Genomic DNA, 9,719 nt, shown 5'->3' with positions numbered 1-9,719 from the left:
ATCTATCTATCTATCTATCTATCTATCTATCTATCTATCTATCTATCTATCTATCTATCTATCTATCTATCTATCTATCTATCTATCTATCTATCTATCTATCCATCCCACCGTCCAGCAGCACCAGTCAAGATAATGGATGGGTGCGTGCCCCAGGAGCTTGATCACAGGTCCAAATCTATAATCGTCCAAAAATAGGCAGCACTCCAAGTCACAGTGAAAAAATTGCCTTTTTATTAGCCGTTGTGCAACGTTTCGGCTCTACATATGGAGCCTTTTTCAAGCATACAAACAGTGCATACAAAAGTGAAATATATGGGGACCAGACAATTGGTCCCATTAACAAGTGATTTAGTATAAAAGTAGAAAAAGACAATGATATAAACATTGTACTGGTGAAAAATTTCCATATACGTACAACATAGTGATAAAGACACATAATCATCCATGTAAAAAAATTTAATTGCTGTATACATAAGTACAGAAGTGCTAATTGGTGAGCATGACATTAACTGCTCACATGTGTAAACAATACATTACAAATGAAAAACATTTACCATGTGATACCATGGATCCATGTTCCAGTGTGTATTTCCGGCGTCCTAGGAGTGGAACGGCGCTCTTCTATGACATATATCCATGAATCTAATGCGCACTCTCGCACATGCGCATAGTAAATCTGATGTCAGGGGTGGCCATTTTGGTGAAGGAATCTATGCCCGATAGTTGCGTGGCAACAAGTAGCGTATGTACAAAGTAACCACTCATTGTAAACTGTATAAATGAAGAACTACTATGTGAATAAAGTATCGATTTAGACATATATTAACCTCCATTCACTATAATATGTTAAATACGATGCGCACATATACGCCTACGTATGATCACTGTGAAGCCAACAGTGGCCATCTTAGTAACGTAAATTTTATTTCAGTTTGCTCTGTCAAAACGGCGCATGCGCTGTTCAAATTACGTGACGGGCTCATCCTAGCTGCAGAAGAAATGTAAGTAGTAAAAGCTCTGATTTAAATATTCGGCTATATAACCAAAATATATTATAGAATAAATATATACTTATAGAAATGACAATCATGTCCTGTATCAAGTGGTAAGTAAATTAATATCACTGCAGAAGAGAGCTCGTTCGTAAAAACGTGAATATTATCAACAATAAATCTTGGCAAAAAACGCTGCTGAAACGCACAGTGTGTATGTTAGCAGGAGAATATATCTAAACTTAATAAAAATGGAGTTTAAGTAACATATTATTAAGCTATTTGTACAGCATATCCTTAAAGACAAATGTAATCAAAGAAAAGGGGCATCCTTAATGACAATGTTATTTGTAACAGCGCATCAGATATTTTTAAAAAAGCATACAACTTTTTATAAGCTTGTTTTATACACACACACCGGGACAATGGGTCCAAAGTAGACACGGTAGGTACTTGAGAAAGTCTTTATAGATGATCTGAAAAAGATATCCAATATTAGAATTTGCAAAATATTATAAAAAATATGTACACTAGTTCATATACACAGAGTGTATATAACCAACGCATCCTTACTTGTGGGCAAGCTGATCCCTAAAGCACACCATACGTCACAAAATCAACATTGAGGCCATTAGGTCTCAATGTTTGTAATCTCTGTATCTGCTGTGATTCTTTGTATTTAAGCTGTTTTATACGATTACCCCCCCTGCGTGGAATTGGTACATGGTCTATCAAACAGACCCGTATGTCTCTCTCCGTATGACCTGCCTCTGTATAGTGCTTTGATACCTGGAGATCCAACCGCTTTTTGCGTATGGTATATCGGTGTTGTTTTAACCGTGTCAAACTCAAGGGAGGTTTCTCTAACATACAATAAATTACAAGGGCACTCCAGAATATATACAACATGGTCAGATATGCAATTCAAGTAAAATCTTATGTCAAATGACCGTTTAGTTTGAGGATGGATGAATCTTGGTCCTTTTTGTATCAAGGAACAGTTAATACAATTAAGGCAGGGATAACAACCTGTATTACTTTTGGTAGAATAGGTTTGTCTATTTATTCTGCCAGGACCTATATCGGAATTTACCAGTCTGTCTTTTAAATTGGGTGATCTCCGATATGAAAATAAGGGATTGTTTTTGATTTCAGGTACAGTATATTTGGTAAACCGTGTCTCAACCTAGGCCAATATTTTAATATGATTTTATTGATGGAGTCACTATTTTCCATAACGAAGGGTATGCGTGCAGGTAATAACCTACGTGTCTGAGTCTTGAGCAATGTATCTCTCTGCATTTGTTCCACTTTTGTCCTTTGACGTTTAAGGGACAATATTGGATAGCCCCTACAAAGGAATTTGTTTTCCATATTCAGGAGAGTGCTGTCCATCTTATTGTCTACACTGGTAATACGTTTAGCACGAATATATTGACTTGTAGGGAGACTTTTTATCATGGAACGTGGATGATTGCTGTTGAACATTAATAAGTTATTCCTATCTGTAGATTTTATGAAGAGCTCAGTAGTCAAACTACCCTCCTGAATATTAACTGATACATCAAGGAATTGGATAGATGTATCCGAACTAACCAGAGTGAATTTCACCGTTGGGTCGATAGTATTTAAAAATGCATGAAAAAGTTGGAGTTCACTATCGGTACCTATCCAAATGAGGAAGACGTCATCTATGTATCGTCACCACCTCAGGACGCGGCTGAACTGGTGGGACACATAGATGAACGTCTCCTCAAGGTATCTCATGTATGTATTTGCATACGTGGGGGCCACATTGGACCCCATCGCCGTACCCTGGATTTGTATATAAAAATCATCCCGAAACAAGAAGTAATTATCCGTTAGAATAATATTTAGCAAGTCGAGAAAGAATTGTTGGGCTTCATTAGTATATCTAGTTTCTTGAAGATATGTGCCTATTGCCTGTATACCTTGTTTGTGTTCAATCGACGTGTACAAGTTCACAACATCAAATGATGTCAAAATAACATGTTGATCTTCTGGTATATATACTGACTTGAGCTTGTTTAAGAAATCTGATGTATCATGTATATAAGAAAAGGCTTCTGTTGAAAATACCCTAAATACCCTGTCTAAAAAGATTGCTATATGACTGGAAATAGACTCTGTGCCAGAGACTATAGGTCGCCCAGGTGGATTAGTCAAAGACTTGTGTATTTTGGGTAACGTGTACAACACTGGTGTCCTAGGGTTTCCCATGATTAAATATTCAGATGATTTTTGTCAATAATGCCATCTAACAAAGCCTTGTCTATAATACTTTGTATACGTCTCATGATTTTAAATTTGGGATCAAAGGTTAATTTTTTATATACAGTTGTATCACTCAACTGTCTAACTATCTCACCTTCATATTGGGCCGTGTCCATGACAACCACAGTACCACACTTGTCAGCAGTGCCTACAATGCAACAATATCATCCCTAGAAATATTGGGATGTTTAAAAGGAATATCCACACTGGTCTTTTTAAGCTGCTCAGCATCCCTCTTAACTACTGCAACAAATGCGTCAAGTGCTGGAATGTAATTACTCAGCATGAAACTACTCTTTCCTTGGGACTCAAAATTCTAGATGAGATGTTGATCACTAAGTCCTCTTCCTTTGTATTGCTCCCCACGTCATTGGTGGTTGCGGTCTCATGGTTCTGGCTCCTCTTCGATCGCTGATGTCTCCCCCCCCCCTCCTCCTGGTGTGTTTTTGATACTAGTGTAGGGGTTCCTAAAAAAGAGGATGAGGATGATATTTCCTTGTTAAGTTGACTTGACTCTTGTGGTCTCCTCCGTTTTCTGGTGTCATTTTGTTGACCTGTATTTCTGCCACGCTGATGTAGTTCCAATTATAGATCCGGCCTTTGCTATAATCCTCACTATCGCGTTGCCACTTCCTTCTTTTTGTATCTTCCTGTTCATTTCGGAATTTTCCAGAATGAAAATGGGATTTTTTTCCATAGATATGCCAATATGTAGTGCCACCATAACAAGACAGCTCTCTAATTATTATGCTGGGTTTCCTGGATTTAGAAACATCCTACATGGGGCACTAATCTTTTGCCTGGACATTCGACCAGGCTTAGGAGTGAAAGCGTACCATGTCAAATTGAGGCCTAATTTGTCGATTTACAAAGTATTGGTTCACAACTGCAGAGGCTCAGATGTGAAATAATAAAAAGAAACCCCTGAGAAGTGACCCCATTGTGGAAACTGCACCCCTCAAGGCATTTATTAAGGGGTGTAATGAGCATTTTCACCCCACAGGTCTTTTCTATAAATGATTGCACTGCGGATAGTGCAAATTAAAAATTAATATTTTTCCCTAGATATGCCATTCAGTGGCAAATATGTCGTGCCCAGCTTGTGCCACTGTAGACACGCATCCCAAAAATTGTTAAAAGGGTTCTCCCGGGTATGACGATGCCATATATGTGGAAGGAAACGGCTGTTTGGACACGCTGTAGGGTTCAGAGCGGAGGGAGAACCATTTGGCTTTTGGAGAGCGGATTTTGCTTGGTAGTAGATTTGTTTGAGTATTGCTGGTATTTCCATTTATAATGTGGGGGTACATGTAAGCCGGGCGGAGTATATAAGGGGCATAGTCAGGTGGTATAATAATGGGGTAAAAAAATTATAAAATAATACATAGATGTGTGTTACGCTGTGAAGCAATACTTTCTGCACAGGCCGGTGTCGCACTGATATATGGCGTCCTTTCTTATCCCCCTTTTGTTCCACACTCCGCACCTTTGCAGTTTGGGGAATTTTGCTGGGAAAGTGTTGTCCTGGTATAATACGGGCACCTTCGCTTGCAGTGGATATGTTTGGGCTCTCCCCTTCCTGGTCCCTAATTTTAGGTCCTTGATAAATCGCCTCTTGAAACAGAAGAAATGTTCCCCTCGGACCTGCACAACTGCTTATTTTTTTATTTCCTGACTTATTGGAGCCTTAACTAATTTTATTTTTCATAGACGTATTGGTATGAGGGCTGGTTTGTTGTGGGACGAGCTGTAGTTATTATTGGTACCATTTTGAGGTACATGCAACTTTTTGATCACCTTTTATCTTATTTTGGGATGCCAGGTAAACAAAAAACCGCAATTCTGGCACAGCTTTTTTATTTATTTTTTTATACAGCGTTCACCATGCGTTATAAATTACATGTTAACTTTATTCTGCGGGTCAGTACGATTCCGGCGATACCTAATTTATAGCACTTTTTTATGTTTTACAACTTTTTGCACAATAAAATTACTTTTGTAAAAAGAATGTATTTTTTCTGTAGCCAAGTTGTGAGAACCCTAACTTTTTAATTCTTTTGTCAACGGAGCTGTATGAGGGCTTGTTTTTTGCGGGACGAGCTATAGTTTTTATAGGTACCATTTTTGGATACGTGCGACTTTTTGATCACTTTTTATTCCAATATTTGTAAGGCAAAGTGACCAAAAAACAGAAACTCTGGTAAAGTTTTTTACGTTTTTTATTTACGTTGTTCACCGCGTGCAATAAATAGTATAATATTTTGATACCTAAGGTCGTTACGGTCACGGCGATACCAAATACATATGGTTTATTATTTTTTTTCAATAATAAAGGACTTGATAAACCACAATCCCCCTTTTACTCTTATTTTATTGCTTGCAACTTTTATTGTTTTCAAACTATTATTTTTTTCACTTTTTTTTTTACACTTTTTTATATTTTTTTTACACTTTTTCTCAAGTCCCACTGGGGGACTTGATGGTCCAGCTGTCAGATTTATTTTTTTCGAATACATTGCACTACCTACGTAGTGCAATGTATTAGATCTGTCAGTTATTCACTGACAGCAAGCCGATTAGGCTTCGCCTCCCGGCGGGGCCTAATCGGCTTTCGTAATGGCAGAGCAGGAGACCATTGTGTCTCCTGTTGCCATAGCAGCAGTCGCCAATCCCGATTGCCTGTCAGGGCTGGCGATCTACTAGTAACCGCTACGATGCAGCAATCGCTTTCGATTGCTGCATCGAAGGGGTTAATGGCAGGGATCGGAGCTAGCTCCGGTTCCTGCCATTACAGGTGGATGCCAGCTGTAACATACAGCTGACTTCCACCGCTGATGACGCCGGATCAGCTCCTGACCCGGCGCCATCTTGCCGGCAGCTACGGAAGCCGATCAGGCTCCGCCGCCGGGTGGATCTTGACCGGTTTCCATGCTAGGCAGACCGGTAGGCCAGTATTAGGCCTCCGGTTGCCATTGCAGCCACCGTAACCCCGGCAATTTCATTGCTGGGGTTCAGATGAGCTGCAAACACCTAAAGTGCAGCACTCGCGTTTGAGCGCTGCACTTAAGGGGTTAATGGCGGGGATCGAAGCTAATTTCGGTCCCCGCCGTTACAGTCAGATGTCAGCTGTAAGATACAGCTGAGATCTGACGATGATGGCACCGGCTCAGCTTCTGAGCCGGTGCCAAACATTTGGCGTATGGGTGCGGCAATTTGTGGGAAGCACTAGCTTTCCATGACGTATCCATACTGCAAATGTCGGGAAGGCGTTAAAGCTCTGTTCACATCACGTTTGAGCCTTTCAGTGGAGGTAAACGTCGCAAGGATTTCCCAAAATATATCTTGCAGGCCCTCAGGCTTATTGGCCGCTGGTCCTATGACTGTGGGCATGTAAGGGGTTAATCTGGCTCCATTAGGGCTAGGGCAAGGTGTAGTTACTCATCCCCCACCCTTTTTTCCCTCTTTAGCGGTATGGCCTATAGGGCTATAGGGTCCCCTCCTACAGTGCGTTCTTAGGAGGAGCATGGGCGTGTTTACCCTCTCCTCCCTGCCTGGGTTTATAAGGCAAGGGCGGGAGGACATCTCCCTCTTTTGTCGCATCCTCCCTCCCTCCCTGTTGGCTGTTTATCCCGGTGTTTTCTATTAAAATAAAAAAAATAAAAATATATATATAAAAACAAAAAACACGACAAAGGAAGGTATTATAAAAAAAAAAAATAATCAAAAAAATATATAGATGTACATACCAAAAAATAAATAATAAAAAAAAAGAGTAAGGAGAGACCAGATACAAAACATAACATATGGTCGAATGGTATATCTGTACATCCTCTTTTACTCTTTTATTGTATTTTTACTTGGACGATTTGGTCTGTTTATTTATGTGTTTGTCTGTTTTCAATTTTCTGTATTGCAATACCTATGTCACAGCAGGCGGTGTTTGGTAAAGATCTGACCTACATGCCCTTCCATAGGCGGGCTGGCATTCGGGTAATAAAATATGGTTGATATATATTTTTCAATCGTTTATTATTATAAGAGAATAAGGAAAAAATGAAAAAATATATAATAAAGCTGTGGCCGACCCTCGTGTCAACCCACATTATAAACTTAAATAAAGTCTCGTTTCAGTTATTTCAATAGTGTTATGGTATTCCATCTTAGCAGGAAGTGGTATGTTGGCGGCATGCACACAGTCTTCGACAGGAAGGCTGCAACTTATGCCCCTCTAGATACATCTATGTATAGTAACGTTATTAGCTCATAGGATCGCCATATTCAGGGCTAGGCTGTCCAGGCACACCAGGAAATTCCGTTCACAACATTATTTTCTATTGAAACGGACCTCTGATAATTTTATTATATTTAACAAGATGGTGTAAATAACCACATGAAGAACATAAGCAGAGTATTCTGTCCGACTCTAACTAAACATGCAGCTTCACTAACTGCAAGGCTGAGGGCCATCTATGCAGCATCACATTGGTATTACCCACTATTATGACATCACATAGGTATTATCTACTCATACATAGATATAGTGACTTCACATAGGTATTACCCACTTATACATAGGATATTATTACATCACATAGTTATTACCAACTCATACATAGGATATTATGACATCACATAGGTATTACACACTCATACATAGGATATTATGACTCCACATAGGTATTACCTACTCATACATAGATATAGTGACTTCACATAGGTGTTACCTACTCATAAATAGGATATTATGACATGACATAGGTAGTACCCACTCATACCTAGGATATTATGACATATATGAAATTAAATTAATAGGAGGCGGAGGTGGGGGGCTGTATGGCACTGTCTACATGGGGAGGTGAGGGGCTGTATGGCACTGTCTACATGGGGGAGGTGGGTGGCTGTATGGCACTGTCTACATGGGGGAGGTGGGTGGCTGTATAGCACTGTTTACATGGGGGAGGTGGGGGGGCTGTATGGCACTGTCTATATGGGGGAGGTGGGTGGCTGTATGGCACTGCCTACATGGGGGAGGTGGGGGGCTGTATGGCACTGTCTACAAGGGGGAGGTGGGGGATTATCGTACTGTCTACAGGGAGGCTGTATTGCACAATCTATAGGGGGCACTATCTACAAGGGGGCTGTGTGTGGCAGCCAGTGAAGGGGGGCATTATAATGTGTGGTGACCACTAAGCAGACATTATACTGTGTAGGGCCACTACAGGGGGCATAATATTGTGTGGGCACAATAGTTACATAGTTATTACACACTCATACATAGGATATTATAACATCACATAGGTAGTACCCAATCATACATAGTATATTATAACAGAAAATAGGTATTACACACTAAAACATAGGATATTATAACATCACATAGGTATTACCCACTCATACCTAGGATATTATGACATCACATAGGTATTACCCACTCATACATAGGATATTATGACATCACATAGTTATTACACACTCATACATAGGATATTATAACATCACATAAGTATTACACACTCATACATAGGATATTATGACATCACATAGGTATTACCCACTCATACAAAGGATATTATAACATCATATAGGTATTACCCCCTCATACATAGATACAGTGACTTCATATATATTTTACACATTATACATGGGATATTATGAATTTATATTGGTATTAGGAACTCATACAAAGTATATTATTATTTCACATAGGTATCATATGAAATTAAATTAATAGGAGGCGGAGGTGGGGGGCTGTATGGCACTGTCTACATGGGGAGGTGAGGGGCTGTATGGCACTGTCTACATGGGGGAGGTGGGTGGCTGTATGGCACTGTCTACATGGGGGAGGTGGGTGGCTGTATAGCACTGTTTACATGGGGGAGGTGGGGGGGGGCTGTATGGCACTGTCTATATGGGGGAGGTGGGTGGCTGTATGGCACTGCCTACATGGGGGAGGTGGGGGGCTGTATGGCACTGTCTACAAGGGGGAGGTGGGGGATTATCGTACTGTCTACAGGGAGGCTGTATTGCACAATCTATAGGGGGCACTGTCTACAAGGGGGCTGTGTGTGGCAGCCAGTGAAGGGGGGCATTATAATGTGTGGTGACCACTAAGCAGACATTATACTGTGTAGGGCCACTACAGGGGGCATAATATTGTGTGGGCACAATTAGAGGACAAAATACTGTGTCCTTGAAGGGGTTATAATATATTCTATTATTAAATATTATTATACTGTATGAGGGCACTAAAGGGGCATTATACTGTGGGGGGCTTTATAATTTTTTTATGGGGCACTTTTTAATGATGCGGGTGGGGGCGCTGACAGATCATTTGAGCCATCTGTCCTAAGGCCCGGCCCTGCCCACTCATACATAGGATATTATAACTTCACATAGGTATTACCTACTCATACATAGATACAGTGACTT

Source organism: Rhinoderma darwinii, chromosome 2 (genome assembly GCF_050947455.1).
Source record: "Rhinoderma darwinii isolate aRhiDar2 chromosome 2, aRhiDar2.hap1, whole genome shotgun sequence".
NCBI classification, from domain to species: domain Eukaryota; kingdom Metazoa; phylum Chordata; class Amphibia; order Anura; family Rhinodermatidae; genus Rhinoderma; species Rhinoderma darwinii.
Note: the sequence above shows the minus strand (reverse complement) of the source record.